The following is an 18,304-nucleotide window of genomic DNA, read 5'->3' on the forward strand; positions in this document are numbered from 1 at the left end:
CTAAAAGTGGGAATAAAGCTGATGGTGCCGGCTAGGGTCGCAGCAAATGTGGAGAAGCAGAAGACAAAGATGCCATAGAAAGCCCTATTACAGCACAGCCCAACTCAAAACACAGAGGTTGAGGAAACAAATACTGGGGCAAAATCCCAAGTAGAGAAGCTCAATTAATTCTGGTTAGTGACAGGATTGAATTAGATTGTGCCTGTTGCCTCACAAGGTTTAAGATGATTTTGTGTTGATTTTGGCAACAACAGGATGTCAGATTCAAATCTAGTGAGAAATCTTAACACAACTGCTGTTTCCGTTCTCACTCTACATCTCATGCTTAGAGATTAATCCAAACAGGCTGGTGGTGATCTCTGAGCATTCTGCCACAGCACCACATTCAGTGAAATGCAAATAAATTTTTTCAATTAGAACTGCACAAATTGCATTTTCAGTTGAGTGGACAAGACAAAAAAGCCGTAAAATGGATATGATCTGAGGAAGAACGTAGAACTTTTTTTTCAGGATTAAAAACGGAGAGCTTGTTTTTCTGTCATTCTGGACCTCCATAGTAAAAGTAAAGCAATGGAAAGAAAGGATTTGTAATGGTCATAAATCCAGGGAGAAGACAGTGTTGATAAATGCTTCTAACTTGAAACCAAAGCTGTATATTTATTCATTAAATAGTTACTTGACAGAAAATTGCAGTTTTATTAAAACTGAAATATGGGTGGATTTGACAGAATTTGTGAGAGTCTTAGCTGAAAAAGAGTTGTAGGGCTAGATTCAATCACCAGCATGAAAACAAACAAGTTCTCCGTTGCCTAAAGCAAGAATTTGGGATAGGCACTCAGATTCACCCACCTCACCCCTGTGCTCTCAATGAGCAGCTCACAGCTGGGTAAGTGCTCTTCACTGGTCCAGGATGGACCTCAGCTGTGTGCTGCCCCAAGGAAAGGCAGTGGCCAGCAGCTCCTGGCAAGATCCTGCATACATACGACTGATTAAGCAATGGAAAGAGAAGCTCCCTGACTCCTGCCACGTTTCTGCAAGCATTGCGTGCTGGTCATATTTTGCCACCATAGAAGGCAACCTTCTCCCTTCAAAGGTAGGGAAAAAGTGAATCAAGACTCCCTGAGTTCTGGGAGAGTGTGCTGACCATCCAGTTATCAGAAAGGTCTAGAAGAAACTCACATTCTTCTACATTCTAAAATTGCATCTTCTGGTGCTTATTTCATCCTTATGTGTATTAGTTTTTCTCTTGCACTAAGGACAAGTGACTCAATCAAGTTTTAGGACTCAGCAAAAGCAAAAAACTGAGGAATAGCTTGAAGAATAAAAAGCGTATGGTGTACACAAGTATGTGATGTGTTCTTTCCCAAGAATAAAGCCATCACAAAATCCTCAGTCTTTTTTTTTTTTCAGCATTTGCATACCGATATATTAATTCAAAAGTGCAATGCAATAAAAAATGTCTAAAGACTCAATTGTACCGTGATGAAAATCCTTAACATTATAATAACTGAAGGCACTATAATTGGTCCTAAGGAAAGTGTAAATACTGAGTTTTGTTAAACATTACCCATTTCCTACCAAATGACAGGTAGAAAGATATGTTTATGTTTCTCTTTTTATGGATGTGAACTCAATGTCATACAGAAGATATGTGCAAGCATCTTGGATTTTAACAGTTCACATTTGATTTATTCAGTGCAGAATGCATATGATATAAGATCTAGAAAAGTAATTAGAAGACAACATTTTTTCTACTATGGAGCTTAATTTTTTTAAGTTTCTGTCCCTAGTATCTCTTCCTATATAAGATTGATCATAAACCAGTAATACTTTGTTGTTAACTTCATATATAAAAGCTGTTTCATTAATCCTTACATTTGGGAATATAATTGGAGTAATTTCAACTGCTGAGTTATTAGCAACAACTTTAAATTTTATTTTTATAAGCAAAAAGAAATATATGGATTTATAAAATGATAAGATATTATACATCTACAACATCCTTGCCATCCCCAAACATTCTGTATTACAGTTTGTAACAGACAAGCATAATCCTCAAGAAATTAAAAATTCTACAGCTGCCACATGCTGGGCAGCGTTGGGTCTGGAGTACTAGTGACTCCTGGAAGTCAGTTCGCTTGGTGTTGGAATTTAGAATAGATTCAGGGCTATTCTACATTACGTCAATTTCTAATGTCCCCAAAGAACAATTACACTGCCTGTGAATTATGGTGAACATACATCGAAATATCTTCATCTTCCTAATATATAAAAAAAGTACCTATGCTTTAAGGAACATTTTTTTAATCAGATAGAGTAATTAAGCACTGAAAAATAAACCTGCACAAAATAAAAAAAACCTGCAGAAATTAACATGCATCAAATGTAAACTGCATGTAGAAACACCATGAAATATTTTTATATTTATTTCAGTAACTGGAGCCACATTTACACAGTATTTTTCGTATGAGCACTCTGTATATTCTAGGTGTACTTTCACATAGTTCAGTATCAGCTTGTTTAATTTGAACAACATAAAGGCCAAAATGATAGATAAGTGCAACTTTTTGGAGGGTCTCATCCTGTAGAAAGAATTCTCATGAAAACTAGGAAGAATATTAAGCTCCTGCTCAGCTGGCTACCAAAAATGGATTCTGAGGTACACATATAGTCTTCTGATGTATGCAATAGTCAGGGGAAGAAGCGCTATAACAGATTTAATGTACGGTTCCCTCCTCTTTGGATTTCTAGCCAACTGGAATGCAAACCTGCATGTCATAAATTTGGGCATACTCACAGGCTTTCCTGTGGTGAACTCTAGGTTCCCAGTATGAAATTACTGCAACACCTGTCAGCATGTAGAGATATTTTGTGTGAATGCACCTCTGTTTTTATCCACTACAAGCTGCTCCACCACAGAAGGTATTTAGATTTTATGGATTTCAGGGTACTGTGCAACTATGAAAAAGTGTGCCAATCCCAGTCAAAGAGGGTTCCCTCATAAAGCCTCATTTAATTTATTCTTAACATTTGTTAAACTAAAAAAAAAAATAAAAAATTAATAAAATGGAATTTACCACAAGCTTTACAAAGAGATTTGATATTTCCACTTTTTTTAATAGATTACAACAGCCAACTATTCAAATTCTCCTATTAAACTGGATTCTTACCTTTCTTTTATGTGGGTAACAGGCTAATTGCTTTAGTAGACAATAAACCCTATTAACTTGTACAGACAGATTACTGCCTGTACTGTGATTGGTTCCATTTCTACTGCCGTTAAGTCCGGATTTGATGCATATCACATTCCTTCTAAAGAATACAGGCATGCTATGTAATAGTCTATCTCTGACAGACTCAATTTTGCAAGATGCATCTTTTCTTTGCAGCTGAGTATCCCAACTCATACTGTTTGGAGTAGAAGCTCAGAGTACTGAGCATCCAGAAACAGAGCTCAGCGTCTTGCAAATTTGTTTTTCTTTCATTGAAAGCCAAGAAAGTCAGATATAAAGAGAAGAAAAAAAAAAAAAAGGAAAATTAAAAGCCAGGAAAATGATTCCTATTAAAATGTGTCTTTGCTCTCTAGCATGCAATGCTGTCCAATGGATATTGAAATACTGGAAAATATAAAGTGATCCTCAGTTTTGCTTTATTATCATGAAATTCTTTAATTTTAGAAGCTTTTTAATGTATGTGCACACACATTTATAAGAGAAAAAGAAAGTGGTACAAAAGTATCATATAGTTTAATTAATTAAAGCAATCATAAGAGATTTTAATTCAACAGTTTGCAGTCACCTTGTAATCTCCCCACTGCGCAAAACCAGAGATAAGTCTGCTAATTGTTACTGTAATTGTTATATGACTATTTTTTACTATTATGCACAAAACAACAGCAAAAAAACCAACCAGCCAGTGGACATATAGGTATAGAAAGAACCTTGGTTTTTTAGTAAGAGAGTCTACAATTAAATATTTGCTCTTCTTCATTTACACTGAAGGGAATTAATGACGAAACCGGGCTAAAATAAGTCCCCACTCAACTTTTTAGCACAAGGAGAGGTTACCTTTAGAGCAGTCTTAGAGAGAAAATCCAACACATGCCATTTGACTGTTGCAAACTAATCCTCACTCAGCTTCTATTTCTTTCTATGAACTGCAACGCAAGGTCCAATAGACAGCCCCAAATGTGTCTCAGGTCCAGTACATGCTTTTCAAACTTAATCAAGGGAATATAGAAATGTATATAAAAAGATGAAAGTGTCTTTGCCTTTATACATATTGCAAAAAAAAAAAAAAAAAAAGCTGGGGGAAAAAAAAAGTGAGATGTTTCATAGGGGAAGGTTAAGTCTGATGCTAATGCTTATTTAAAATGGTGACAGTCTGGAGTAGTGAAGCCTTGCTGGGCTGCTTTAATTTCTCCCTGGAATAGCTCTCTCCCAACCTTCGGCAGCACATCAAAGTCTCTGGAGCTCAATTAAAATTGGATTATATTGAAATGCTCTATCTATGGAACTGTGTTCTCACTAACACTTTTCTTTCAGTAATACTCCAGATGACAGTTGCCCATCCCAATTTAAACAGTTGTCATAGAGACCATGAACTAAAGCAGCAGTAACTAACAATACAAAGGAAAGGTAAGTGGTAGGATTTCTGTGAATGAAGGGCTTGGTTTCCAGCCGCAGTGCTTACACTGCAAGCAGCTAAATGCAGAAAACATAAAAGGCTGTAATGCTCTCTGCACTTCTAAGCAAAGGGGCAAAGTAAGCGAAATAGTAAACATTTCCCTTTTTTTCCCAGTAGCATGAGAAGTGTTTTACACACCAGCATGTTATAGCTACCTAAAATGCACAAAACCAAGCGTCAGTCCCTAAGAAAAACAGCAGGTAACCCTGGAGTCAAACTACAGTCACGAGTCCGTAAATTAAAGGAGTCAATAGGTACTTTATTATTGCAATAGAAAAAATTAGGTATTAAGTGGGATTTTTCTTTTCCAAAATATTTTATAAGCGATGCTGAAATTATATACAATGCACAAATCCTTTGTCTTTATGATAAAAATCTAAAGCAAAGGTCTGATACAAATCTGTAAGGAACTCAGAGTTTGAACCCATTTAGTTAACCTTGTGTCATTCAACGTGCCTAATGCCTTCAAATGGCTTTATTACTGGTTTAAACTGCTTTATAATCAAAAATCATGTAGATTTTTGATGTACTGCATCAAAGCCTGACAATACCACCGGAAAACTCTGGCAGCTTCCAAAAAAAACCCAAATAACATAAACAGCTTACGTTTCTGGCAGCACCAGACAGCAATGTATTTAACAGCCTAGATTGCTAGTAATGATACTATTTTCTCATGTAGATGGCATGTTTCTGGCACTATAAAACTCTTAACCTTTCTTGTAATTGGCTTATTGAGAGTCCCAAGGTTGTTTTTTGTGCCATTGGGCTGATCACCATGGAAATGAACACTTATTGCTGTTTCACTGTGGTGCTCTATTTTTCTTCCAAGCCCTCCGCAAGCATCCTCCCTGCTCTCCTGGGAAGGCGGTGTTAGGATTTTGAAGCAGCAACAAGGCAGAGTGCAAAGAGCGCAGGCCAAAGGGGAAGAAAACAAAAATGTGTCAGAAAATCTAAAAACCGCACAGATCAGAATTTGTCAAAACAAGGCCTTGGTTTAAACCAACAAGAAGGGCCCCTACAGCTTGGGCCTTGACAGAGCGTGGCCTTTTTTTTTTTTTTTACTTTATTATTATTTTTTTTTTTTATTTTTAGCCCAGCTGTAGAAAACACCATCTAATGAACCTGTCTGGGGCTGCTGTCCCCATCCTGTCAGGCATGTCAGGAGATGACAAGCACTGGGGACAGGCCGCCGCCAGTCACAGACAGGCCTGCCAGCTGGAGAGTTCAGCCCCAATCTAATCACACCACCAGAAAATAACTTTCACGCTTGCAGCCTGACAGGATGGGCTCAAGGAAAGGGAAAAAAAAAAAAAAAAAAAAAAAAAAAAAGGGGAAAAAAATTAGGATGGAAACAATGCTTTTTGTTTCAATTACATACCTTTTAGTGGGGAAAGAAAACCCAAACCCCATTTTTAAAAGCTACTAGCACTGCATGCTGGTTTCCATTAGTGGAACTGTTTCTGTCTTTCCTTTAACAAAAGAAGACCAATAAAAACATTAATGCCAGCAGTTACAGAAGAAGTGAAAATGAGACAGTATTTGCGGTACCTGGATATTATTTTGCTGCATTTATTGCTATGTATACACAATCTTTTCCTACATATATATAGATATAAAAGTTATCTGCACCTATTGGCAGGGCTAAACTTACAAAAATATATGACTAATGGTATGTGTTTTTATAATTTCAAAGATGCTGGTTTCATTGAATATTATATCTCTTCATAGCCATCACTCTAGGGTTTGTATTATCATTTGGGCAAAAGCTGTCAAAGTACTAACGGTGGGGCTGTTTGTACACCTGAAATGGAAATGAATATTCATATCTATGAATAACAATTAAAAAAAAAAAGAAGTAAAAAAGTATTAGAGCCCACAGCCTCAGCATAGGTGGTTCTTTCCTATTTACACACAGACTATGAATAAACAAAAAGGAAAATCTTGAACATGTATCTTCAAATGGGCTATACTGAAACAGTAGTAGTATACTGGTAGGCATCCTGTCTTCCTCATTCAAAAATTTCCAACACAGATTTCCACTTCAGAAATTTAATAATCAAAAATTGCTAACGTAGATCTCTGCTCCAGAAATCTAATAATCAGAAAAACCACAGAAAGAGAGGCTGAAAATAATTATTTAAAGAAACAAAAAAGTAGTTCCCCCAACAAGCATTAAAACAATTCAGTCTAGACACAAACAAAATTACTTAAAAATACATATTCAGCTAAAATGAAAGTGCAAAGCATTGACTAAGCGTATCTTATCTACTTCTAAATGCAAATCAAAATATATTTATCTTCTAGTGTATGTATCTTAATATGCCCATCTTAGTAGACAATTTGCATGATTTGGAAGGTAACTGGTTTGGAAAATGACTGGTTCATGTAGTACTTAGTAATTATTTTAGGAAGAAATTATGAATGGGTGTAGGTCCATCTAATCCTTCTAAAATAACAAAAAAAATGAAGATTTGTTCTTGCATCCTGCCATTCATTCACTCTCTGCTGACATTATAGATGTCAGAAAGTCTGTTTAAAAGCTTGCTATCTCTATTCATCTTTGTTTCTGGCATGAAATAGAGACTATAATAATCTTGTCAAGCCCACATTTAGACACTAATTCATGACCCTCTGCTACAATTTAGAGAAAATTCATACATAACTCTTTTAAAACAAACTGTGACCCCAGACAGAAGGGTAATATCTAGATTCAGCTGCCAAATATACACTGACTAAAGCCCCCCACTCTGATGTTTCTGTATGGATGAGATGGTCCAAACAAGCAAGACATTTTTGTTTTTTTTTTAACCTGAAGACTAATCAGATATTTTTTTTTCCATTTTGAGATATTAGGTATTCAATTAAGCATCATCTTACTTTCCTGGGAAGAGATAAGGAATAATCTCTTTCACAATGCAAATACTATGGCTAGAGCTGTGAGAAAGAAAAAAGGAGTTGAGACTGGATGCAGCATCCACTGCCAGTGCCAGCGAGAAGTGGTGACCCTCGACCTTCCAGCAAAGCCTAAAACTCCTCATCAGGGACCCAGCCTGCATAACTCATGCAGGAGGATACACAGCAGAGCTGACCTACTCAAAACCTACCTGTAGCCTCGAGAGGACAAACTCGAAACAGAAGTGGGGTACTGCATACATACAAATGGAAACATCTTCTGTGAGCAGTCTAGATAACAAATGCACTTCTCCAAGGAAACCAGATACAAACGTATTTATACATCAACCTACAATCCCCTAACCCTCTCTGAAATCTGAAGAATGGGACAGTAGAAGCAAATATTGTCACAAAACCTGATGATATATTGATACATAAGCTACCTAGATGGCAAAAATCCTTTAGAGAGCAGTAAATAAGAAACCTGTTCATGGGGGGCGGGTTTCTTGCTTATTTTAGGAATTTTATTTTGATTAATTTGATAAAGAGAATGGAGGAAAGAAATGTTTACTATTAGAGAAACAAAGGTATGCCATACTGGTAATGACAGTAAACTAGGTGCTCACCTCTGCCCGTTGAAGGTACAGATTGACATGATGAAGAGCAATGATACTCATAGATTTATTTCCTAAATCTGCTATATCCATATGACTAGTTACGAATTGATGCAATGTCTTATCTTTATTCACATATACAGGAATTACCACACATTGACCAAAGAAATGCAGTCAACTCTTGTTGATTTAAGATGAGGAAACATCATCTAATATCACACACGAGGTACATCAAGAAATGGTACAGAACAGCACACCCATCTGAAATGCAAGAAATTTCTTTTAGACAGAATGTAATTATCAAAATTGTAATTTTCTCTGAACATCAGCATTACCATCTTTGTTAATAATTAACGGTACTGCATAAATTTAAAAGTCTCCAACTAAAAAAAAAAAAAAAGCTGTTCTATTTGAAAACAATGGTAATAATAAATAAAATAAAACCCTAAACCCACTGATTTGAAATGCCATTTCTACAGATGTTTTGCTCATAGACAGTATCTTTCTCAAAACCACCATGTACTATTTTATCATTAGCTTATACACTGCTGCTTTATGGTGGTATTATTTAATTTATTTCATTCATGTTGAAGCAGAGAGCTCTGCCCTCTTGACCCCAATTTTCACTTAAAGAAACAAATTTCTTTTTTGCAAACTAACTCAATTTTTCTCCTGTCAACCTTTAGCCTCACTTTAAAATATTAACCTTTTTCCTATCATGATAAGCATCCAACTTTCTTCTATCCAAATTTAATGTTAATCACCATATCTTATTGTAATGTTATATTCACTTTTAGCTACCTCTGTCAAGCACACAAAAGTAATTTAAATCTATACATCCTCTTGGAATGTAGTAGCAATTGAGCATTTTTGTACATGTCAAAACTGCACAATCCCCTTTAAAAAGCATTATTTCTTTGAGTATTTGCATTTTTTCCATTTTGTACTCTAAAATATTAGCTAAAAGATGTGTTTCTTGTTTGAAAGAAGAACAAGAAACTGAGACAATGCTGAGGATACCCTTCCAAAACAGAGAGCAATGCAAAATTACCACAGTCACTTGCCTGCCTTTTCTGCCAAAAATCATTAGTCAAAATGAAGATATAGCAGAATTAGGGAGAGGAAGACTGAACTGGAGGGAATTTTTTCCTATATTTATTTTGATGCTATCCCACTAAATTAATCGAATGAGCTGTATCAGTGTTGTTGACAGAAGAATCCATTTTATATAAATTACTATAAATAATTTAAAACTTTAACACCACAGAAAATAAAGAAGGGAAATTTTTACATCATCTCTCCAGAAGCAGCATCTAAATAAGATACATTAGCTATTATAAATATTAATGCTGATTTTGGACTTGTTTGCAAAAATATTGAGTGCTCTAAACAGCTGTTAGCTTTGAAAGTTTGAAGTAGAAGCGGAAAGTACTCTAGAGAGTCCAAAACTGGTTTTATATGCAGATGCCCACTATCAGGAACCTATACAGTGACCTTACTGGTTTTTCCCATGGAAAAGTGTTTTACTCATGTATTTGGAACAGCTGAGAAGAAGCACCTATTCACTTCAGGAGGAGGACTTGGTATGTACATTTCTCCTTCCTGGTATTAACCATTTATCCTTAAGTCAGTGGCAGCATTCATTTAAAAGATTGCAAAACATAAACAAAACAAGGCCAAAATAATTTGTGAAATACCTCAGTGAATGAAAACAGTGACTCTCTCTTTGGCCACTTCAATTTTCCAATGGAACTGTACAATATTGACATGGGTCTCCTGCATGTAGGAGCATTGTAGCATGTTTACCATAGAGAATATGGCAGTCAAGCTAGATTTTAAAAAAATATCTAGTGAGACCATTATCTTGGAAGAATTTTTTAAAAATCAGTTAGTTGCTGTTGGTACAGCTTTTCCTACCAGCAGGAAAGCTTTGGGCATTTTTAATATTTATGAAAAAAACATAACTTTTTTTACAATGGGAAATGTCAACTAGTTCTATAGAAAGCCAAACACTTGAAATACTTTTTGTCATTTTATAGTGGAATGAATCAACAAATATGGCTTTTCAAACTTATTGTTAAAAACTTAGAATATGGGAAGATTCAGTATGGTCCTCCTGGGATCTTTTTTTATGACACTGAGCAAAATACTCTAAAAAGATTCTAATTTTTCATAAGCTTACACCAAACAACACCAGGAAGTAACATTTTCCTACCTCGATACAGACAAACCAAATAGATCCCAAGCGAAGAATAAAACAACCCAAGACCCGTTTTACATGAAAACACCACTTCATGTAAAGAAGAAAACCTGCTTATGGCTAATTGCTGTCCCAGATGTGTCAGGCTCTGACAATAATGAGCTTGTTTGTCCACTAGAGGGCACGGAGGTGGAAAAATAAAATATTGAACTGAAACATCATATATTTCAACAAATATTTCAAGCCAAACTCCTGATAGTACCAACAGTAACATAATAGGAACACGATTAAAGTTAGCTGGAAACTGTATTCATTAAATATCTAAGTTTTCCTCCATGGCAAATCACACTGTTCAGATGAGGATGGCAGTACTTTACACCTCTGGAACCCACTGATGCGTAATGATTTTCATGGACATTGAACTGCAAAAGGTTTGATCAGAATTGCAGATTTGCTTGATTTTAGTAGGACTGGGCCTTATCCAAAACTCACTGAAATCATTCCAGGTCTTTCCACTGATGGTCAGGAGCTTTGGATTGAAGGGAACTCTTAAGAAACATCATTAAGAAGTGTGGGGAGCTGCAGTAAGCATGAGGAAAGGGAGAGAGACAGAAAGTGAACACATCACTCTATTCAAATGGTTAGTTGATAAAAAAAGAGAGAGGGCAATGACAGACAAAATACAACAATAATATCCCGATCTTTTATATTATTGCTGCATTCTGTAAATACGTGCTGAAAGGTGGTGATGCCACACAATGAAGGCATCACCATGTCTTGTCAGGATGTCTCTCTGGTTCCCTGGGCAAGAATAACTCTTCAGTTAGTCTTAGTATGAACACATCAGTTCAAATAATTGTCCAAAAATTTCTATAAAGCCAGTTTTGCAGTTGATGTGTTCCACCCTGTTTAGTTCAGGCCATGTATGAATAGTTTGGGTGTAACAGAATGAGAATTCTTTTATAACAATGAGTCACGCAAACTCAGCTGAGAAACTCTTTGTCAGGCTGGATTCTTTCCTGCTGAATATCATCACCAATAACTGTAAGCCACCTGAGGTGTATGCCACATGTTGGCATTGTAAAATTGAGGTGTGCAGCATTTTCACTAGACTGGTAGGTCACCCAGTAGAGAAAAAAAGCAAACTTGTTTTAGTTTGCATTTTACCTGCAAACCTAAATACATTTCTTAGTAGCTTGGGTTAAAGACAGTCATGAAAAACTCCACTGTGCTCTTTAGAGCATCACTATTCACAGCAAAATAAAATCTCTGGAGGCAAAATTATTTCCTCTCTACCTTCTTCCCTGTTCTAATACACAGGCTCAATAAAGTCAAACAAATATGCTGAGAAGTGATGGGATGACGGGAACACAGTTAGATTCCCACTTTCTCCATGATTCTTGGTCAGTTCTGCAGGGGTAAGGACCAGAATCTTCCCATCCTCTCACAGAGACAAAAATTTACCACATGTTTTGGGAAAATATTTTGGTGATGTTAAGCAGTCTAACCAATAGCACTGTGGTGAAATCACCACAACATGTCAACAAAATTTTTTACTTAAATTTAAAATTTACGTAAGATAGAATGTCAACATGAATCTCTCCAATCAGATATTTTGTGCAATCTGAATTTGCTTTAACAATAACTGCTTGGAACATAAATAGCAAAATTCACAAGGGTTATCTAATTGCTGCCATTATCTAGTGGTAATTTTTATTCATAATGGCAGTGGTTTTTTTTAAACATAACGACTGTAGGATATACTATGAACAAGTAAAACCCACAAAAAGGAACATGATCTGAACTATCAAGCACAGAAATGTTTTCTGCCTGTAGGATGACCCAGTTTCTAAGTTACATTGTTCAAGCAGGTTATTGTGATAGATATTGTGATAGATCTAAGCATGAGATCCTGCAGATTACTAAGAAAACCTTTGTAATGAACTTGAACAGAGCCCTTTGGCCCTGTGAGGCTCCTCACAGCATCAATTGATTCCTGGGCAGCACAGCATTCGCTCAGCTGAAACAACCTTCTCATATTCTTGCACTAATGTATCAAAGCATCATACTGAACAAAATTCCTGTCTATTCTTTTCACACGCCTATTTTTCAACGATCAATAAATCTACTGCAATGAAGTGCAGCCCCCTCCCACCCTAACCCAGCTCCCGATCCCCTTCTGTCCCCCAGCACTCATCTCTGTTTATCTTGCTATTACGCATGAGGTAGCAGAAAAAATCCTTCTCCCCTAGTGTCTCGGTTTCAGACTCTGGCAGTGAGGTGAGCCTGTGCTGTTGACCTTAGCTATTCTTTCTAAAATCCTGTATATGCCCTTTACCGTATGGGAGCAGTTCAGTTTAAGAAATACACAACTTCATGAAATCAAATCCAATTTTCACTACTAGAAATAACAATCAATTGAGGCATATTCCCCACTATTTTTTTTTTCCCATCAAACTGCAGGTTTTCATCTGTCTCCCCTACAGTACTAAAGTTCCTCAAAAACCTCCTTTTTTTCCCCTTCAGATAACAGCTGAGAAATTAATTTCCTTTCTTTTGGTGTCAAAACTTTGGAACAGTTTTTATCAGTTAAAAAACAAAACAAAACAAAACAAAACATAACTCTGTTTACTTCATCAGAACAACTCCTTATCTGAAATAAACACAGAAAAGAAAATCAAGGAAGCTGAATACTATTTTAAATCTAAGAAGGCTTAAAACCTAGAATCCATTCTCCGAATGCAAATAGTTATGTGTTCTTAATTATCCAGGTCCCTGACATTCCTTTTGAAATTAAAATGTACACAGAGAAAACATCATTATCAGGGGAAAATATTTTATATCTATACAATATCTAAATATTTTTTTTTAAATGTATTATATATTAAGATTTTTAAAAGCAAATAAAACATATTTTCTGCAGTAAAATCAACTGCTACTTGGAGAACATACAGAAATTAAGGAAGGTAATTGAAATTATTGACCGAATGATAACTCTCTGAGTGAGCAAAACTTGACTTCGACAGGAATTATACTTGAGTTAATACTGCAGGATTGGTCTGCCCAATTGCCAAATGACGTCCTGTTTCTTCATGGTGTATATTAAAACCTTGATACCTTGGCATAATTTTATGTTGTCACTAACGTTAAAGGACACTCCCGTTTGCCTTTGTGTTCGGAAGAAGCCCTTCTGCTGACATCTATTATGTACAGTCTGCTTACATTTGCAACTGCAATGCAAACAATGCATAGGGAATGACCTGTTCAGTTCCACACCATCAACAGATAAAACTGCCGAGTTCGGAAGCACAATTAAAAACAGTAACTGCGATAAAAAAAGAACATCCCATCAGCTTACTGTTCTGACCACAGGAAGACTCCAGAGTAATAGTCGTTGTGTGTTTATGGAAACAGGGAGGTGACTAAAAAGTGCCCTGTCAGTTTTCGGCTCTGTCTTGCCAGCTGCATTAAAATGCAGCCCTGAGCAATTTTATTTTTTTTTTTTTTTTTTTTTTGTCTGGAATTTCAGGAGCAGAGAGTACAAAAGAGCTGATGAGCAATGAATGCTTCACCCTTCCTCAATTAATCTTGTCTCTCTACCTTTGCTTTTGCTTTCCCTCTACATGAAGGTAATAATGACACCCTCATCCATTATCCTTTTATCCCTGTTATTCTCGTGAAATTGCTTAATAATATGTTACAGATTCGTCTTCACTCACATAATTCTTCCTGTCATTTGCAGTATATCATCCTGCAAACATACAGCCCACTTTCACTGGCCGTTCTTTGAAGATTATTGTCAGTGACATCTTCAGGATGCGTTTGGAATCTGGAGCATCATTTCCGTTGCGATGGGGAATTACACTGACTTATCTGTCATTGCCAAAAGCACAACAAGCAATTCAGTGTTAATGCAAAGGTAACACAGGTTTTTATCATGCCGCCAGAACAAGAGCTCTTGTAAATTTATGCTAATATGGCCCTTTTATAGTTTAATAACCTCCTCCCCTACTGGAAAAAGGGGCACATGCACACGCACAAGCACACACATACACACGCACCCACACATGCTGGTAGTTTAATAATCTGTGTCACAGTGTGGTAGGTAATTTGTAGCTGATCCTCTTGTAATTATTTATTTTAAATCTTTTTATGAATGCTAATCTTATATAGTACAGCGGATCTCCAGTTTTGTTAGATACATAGAAATTGCAAGAAGCAACTGAACAGCTTCTATTTCTAACAGTAGATATCAACTGTAAACAGTTCCCACGACATGAATTCCGTATTTCTCAACAAAATAATAACAGATCAGCTTTTTGATTGGTTATTTTTTTAAATTTTCTTTTCTTTTCTTTTCTTTTCTGTAAGGCTATGGCTGCTGATTCCGTTTGCTTTCCTCATCAAGAAATCTGCAGTACTACAAACGAGTCCTTCTCCCTGATCCAGGGTGGCATTCCAGAGGGACCCTGGTGATCCTGCCTGCATGCCAAATCTGACAACACATGACAAGCCGGTCGGCGTGCAGTAATTTGACTAATTATACCGGATTAGAGCATATTAATGCAAGCTGTTTTCTCCAGAGTTAATGACCTGCTGACTGGGTTCTGTAAGGCCCCACTAGGTCTACAGACAGCTAAAAAACAAAACCCTGCTTTCTAAGCCCTCGTCATTTCGCATCAGCAAATGAGTATATCAAACTACTGAGCAGCAAAATTCAAGCGACATTTTGTGTGCTACAAACCCATGCAGCTTTCCCTAACTTTCCACCTCAAGGGTTTCTTTGATATAAAATTAAAATCTACTCCTTTCTTATTTATTTCCTTCCTGCAATGCAGAGTCCAGAAACTGAAGAAGATTTTTTTTTCTAGATTTTTCCCCAGTTTTTTATTAATAAGCACGGGGCAGAGAAAAATAATTTATGGTCACTATAATACTGCCATGTGATTTCATTATTATGTTAAGATTCTACACTTTTGCTTAAATAATTCAGTATTATGAACAACTTTATGAGGTGATGTTCTCAAATTAGATGTGTTTTTCACACATTGAGATAATTATTTTGGCATTGATTTTTTTCTGTACTTTTTTCTAGCTGAATAACTTTTTCATAAAGAGATTGTCTGTTGTTTTAAAATATTTTAAGTGAATGAAAAATATTTTCTGAACTTGAACCGGATTGTTTAAAAAAAAATTCATTTTAAACTTTGGCTTGTTTTAAATATGGATTTTTAAGAACACAATCATTTTGGCAAATACTAAATAATTGGCCTGAAATTAAAGGGTTTTTTTCCTCCCAAGAACCATGGATAACCTTTAGCAACATGACAAGGGCTTTACATGTAGCTGTGTGTATACAATGTAGGCCCTCCATATTCTGAAATATAGAAAAACTTTTTTCATTTAATGATTTTAATGTATATATAACTCAATCATCTTACATTCAAACATTTAAATCATCCATTAAGGATTCTAAAATAAATTCTCATGAGGAGCTTTTTATATGCAGAGGCTTGTGTATTCTTATTTAGAGCTTGGAATATTTCAATACTCCACTGAATACTGAAAATATGCTCATTTAGCATAAGACAGCAGTTACTTCTTTTCCTTCCTTTTCTAATGTCATTATTTTAAACACATATATGTGTTACTTTCTGGAATAACTAGAAATATAAAATCAAACCCCTTGTACATTTTTCTCAAAATGTACATGAAAGCAGGCAACTGAATCACTGCTCAGATGCACTGAGCATGCATTTCCAATATAAATGTACAGCTGATGTAAAACATGATAAATGAAAAAAAATATTGCAGGGAAAAAGTTAGAGTTTCTGTTAGCACTGTGCTATTTGATCCATTAGAATTCTGCATGTGCATTTGTATCTTATGTCTCATTAAGGACTAATTACATACACCCAGTATGTAAGTTATACACAGGGAATCAAGTACTGCGCTTATGCCCACATGTGTACCTAGCGTAACTCAAATGGAATTTAAATTTACTTTACCATAAATGAGATCAGAAACATACTCAATTAGCCCATAAGGTCTTTGAGTCAAATTAAAATTGGTACAATCCACTATCAAATTAGTTATGCTTTGCATTTTGTAAGCCAGAAGAAAATTGGGCTATTTGTGACTTGTGCTTGCAGAAAGCATTCTTTCCTTTCAGTGAGTAAAAGAAGAGGGCCTGAGGAACATTAGTAGTGCTGTAAAATGTCCTAGAGGACTAGCTCAATCAGGAAATTGGTAATGGGCTAGAGAACTTGACTCTAATTTACTACACTATATACAATAATTGAACCAAATCCTGGTCTTGCCTTTAATTACCCTAAGACCTCTGCTTTGCCATTACCCTGAAGAGCCTGAAAAGTTATCACCCTCTGACTGCTTTTCAATAACCTGTGGCAAATGAGATGTCCACTGTGACCTGAAAGGCAGTTATCAAAAGTTCACAGCAAAAAGGCACCACCACCCTGGCATTCTTGTTGGCACTCTCAGCAGAGGACTGGAGGAGTGAATGGGTATGAAGTCTACTAAGCTGTCACCCCTAAGGGGGATCCTTCGGGTCATGGGTGAAGCATATCAGGAGGGCAGTGTGGGAAAGGCAGAACTGGTGCTGCTCATGCATAAATAAAGGACTTTGGTCTTCAGGGCTGTCAATCCAGCATCTTTCAAGAGAACCAAATTCATTATACACAAAAAGTGTAGATAGCCCTTCTGAAAGGAAGAAAGCTGGCATCTGATCCTCCTCTGGATAACTATGTAATCAATTTTATACAGAAGTTGCTTTGACAGTAAAGCTAGGTTTAGCAAATGGTTTCGTATGTTAGAAGAAGGAGAAAATAAAAGACACAAGATATATGGTGACTATGTTACAATAAAAATCCAAGTAACTTCATATTGTAATATAGATAGACATTATGTTTTACACCAACACATAAACAGAAGAAAATATAAATTTTAAAATGAGGAAAACATCTATACAATACCTATACAAATAGTAGCAAAAATGTATACACCAATATGGGAAATCTCAAAGTTAGATTAGCAACCTTTAAAGCTTCATTGCTTTTAAGAATTATTTACAAACTGTAAAGAAGACTTATTTACAGACTTACTGTAATTGAGAAGAAATATTTAATTCCTGACATTGTGTAAGTTCTGCATCTGTTTATCTAAAATTCCAGCCTTTGTAGCTGACAAATTTTTAGGCTTTACTTGAACAGCCTGATTACCATTCACATCTTCAGATCTCTGTGACACTGGCACAAAATGGTGACTGGGTGATGTCCCAGAAACTTACACGGATGCATAAATCGTGCTGTTGTCTTTCCTCTTATGGCTAAATAAATGCTGGTAGAGAGGGCAGAAGGTTTGTGACACTAAGGTCCACTCTGATAACTTCCCAAGAGCTCAAAGGCTGTATCTAATTTACATACAAATGTCCACATGTACATTTGTAAAACACCCGACTGGAATACAGAACTGACATGGTTTTTTTCTGTCATTGTGTTTTCTGGTAGATAAATAAGAAATAATGACCGCAATGTTCACCTTTCATAAGCCCACTTTTCCTTCAACCTGTAAATTCTGGCACTGCAGCTGTGAAATCCATTATTTTTTCTTGCAGACCACCTGTACTCCAAAGCATATAAAGTGAAAAAAAACCCAAAAAAACAACTTACAATAAAAGGATCTAGCAGGAGGGCAAAGAGGACTTCTACTCAGCATAGGAAGGTGTTCACTAGTTTCTTTTTGAAGAAATAATAAAGCACTTTACAGCCTATCAATCACAAAATATCAGAATATAAAATACATTTTATGTTATGGGAGTTATTTCATAATCACTACGAATCTTCATTTCAGTTTGTTACAATTTTGTAAAGGGCATTTTGCAGGATGGTGAAAT

The 18,304-nt window shown here is 36.0% G+C and overlaps 1 protein-coding gene across 5 annotated transcripts in view; it reads right to left on the bottom strand.

Annotated features, from left to right (window-relative positions):
* Nucleotides 1-18,304, bottom strand: part of NBEA (neurobeachin) — a 512,389-nt gene that overhangs the window by 114,252 nt on the left and 379,833 nt on the right. The gene's annotated exons all lie outside the window — the stretch shown is intronic.

Source organism: Numenius arquata, chromosome 1 (assembly GCF_964106895.1).
Source record: "Numenius arquata chromosome 1, bNumArq3.hap1.1, whole genome shotgun sequence".
In the NCBI taxonomy this organism is placed as follows: domain Eukaryota; kingdom Metazoa; phylum Chordata; class Aves; order Charadriiformes; family Scolopacidae; genus Numenius; species Numenius arquata.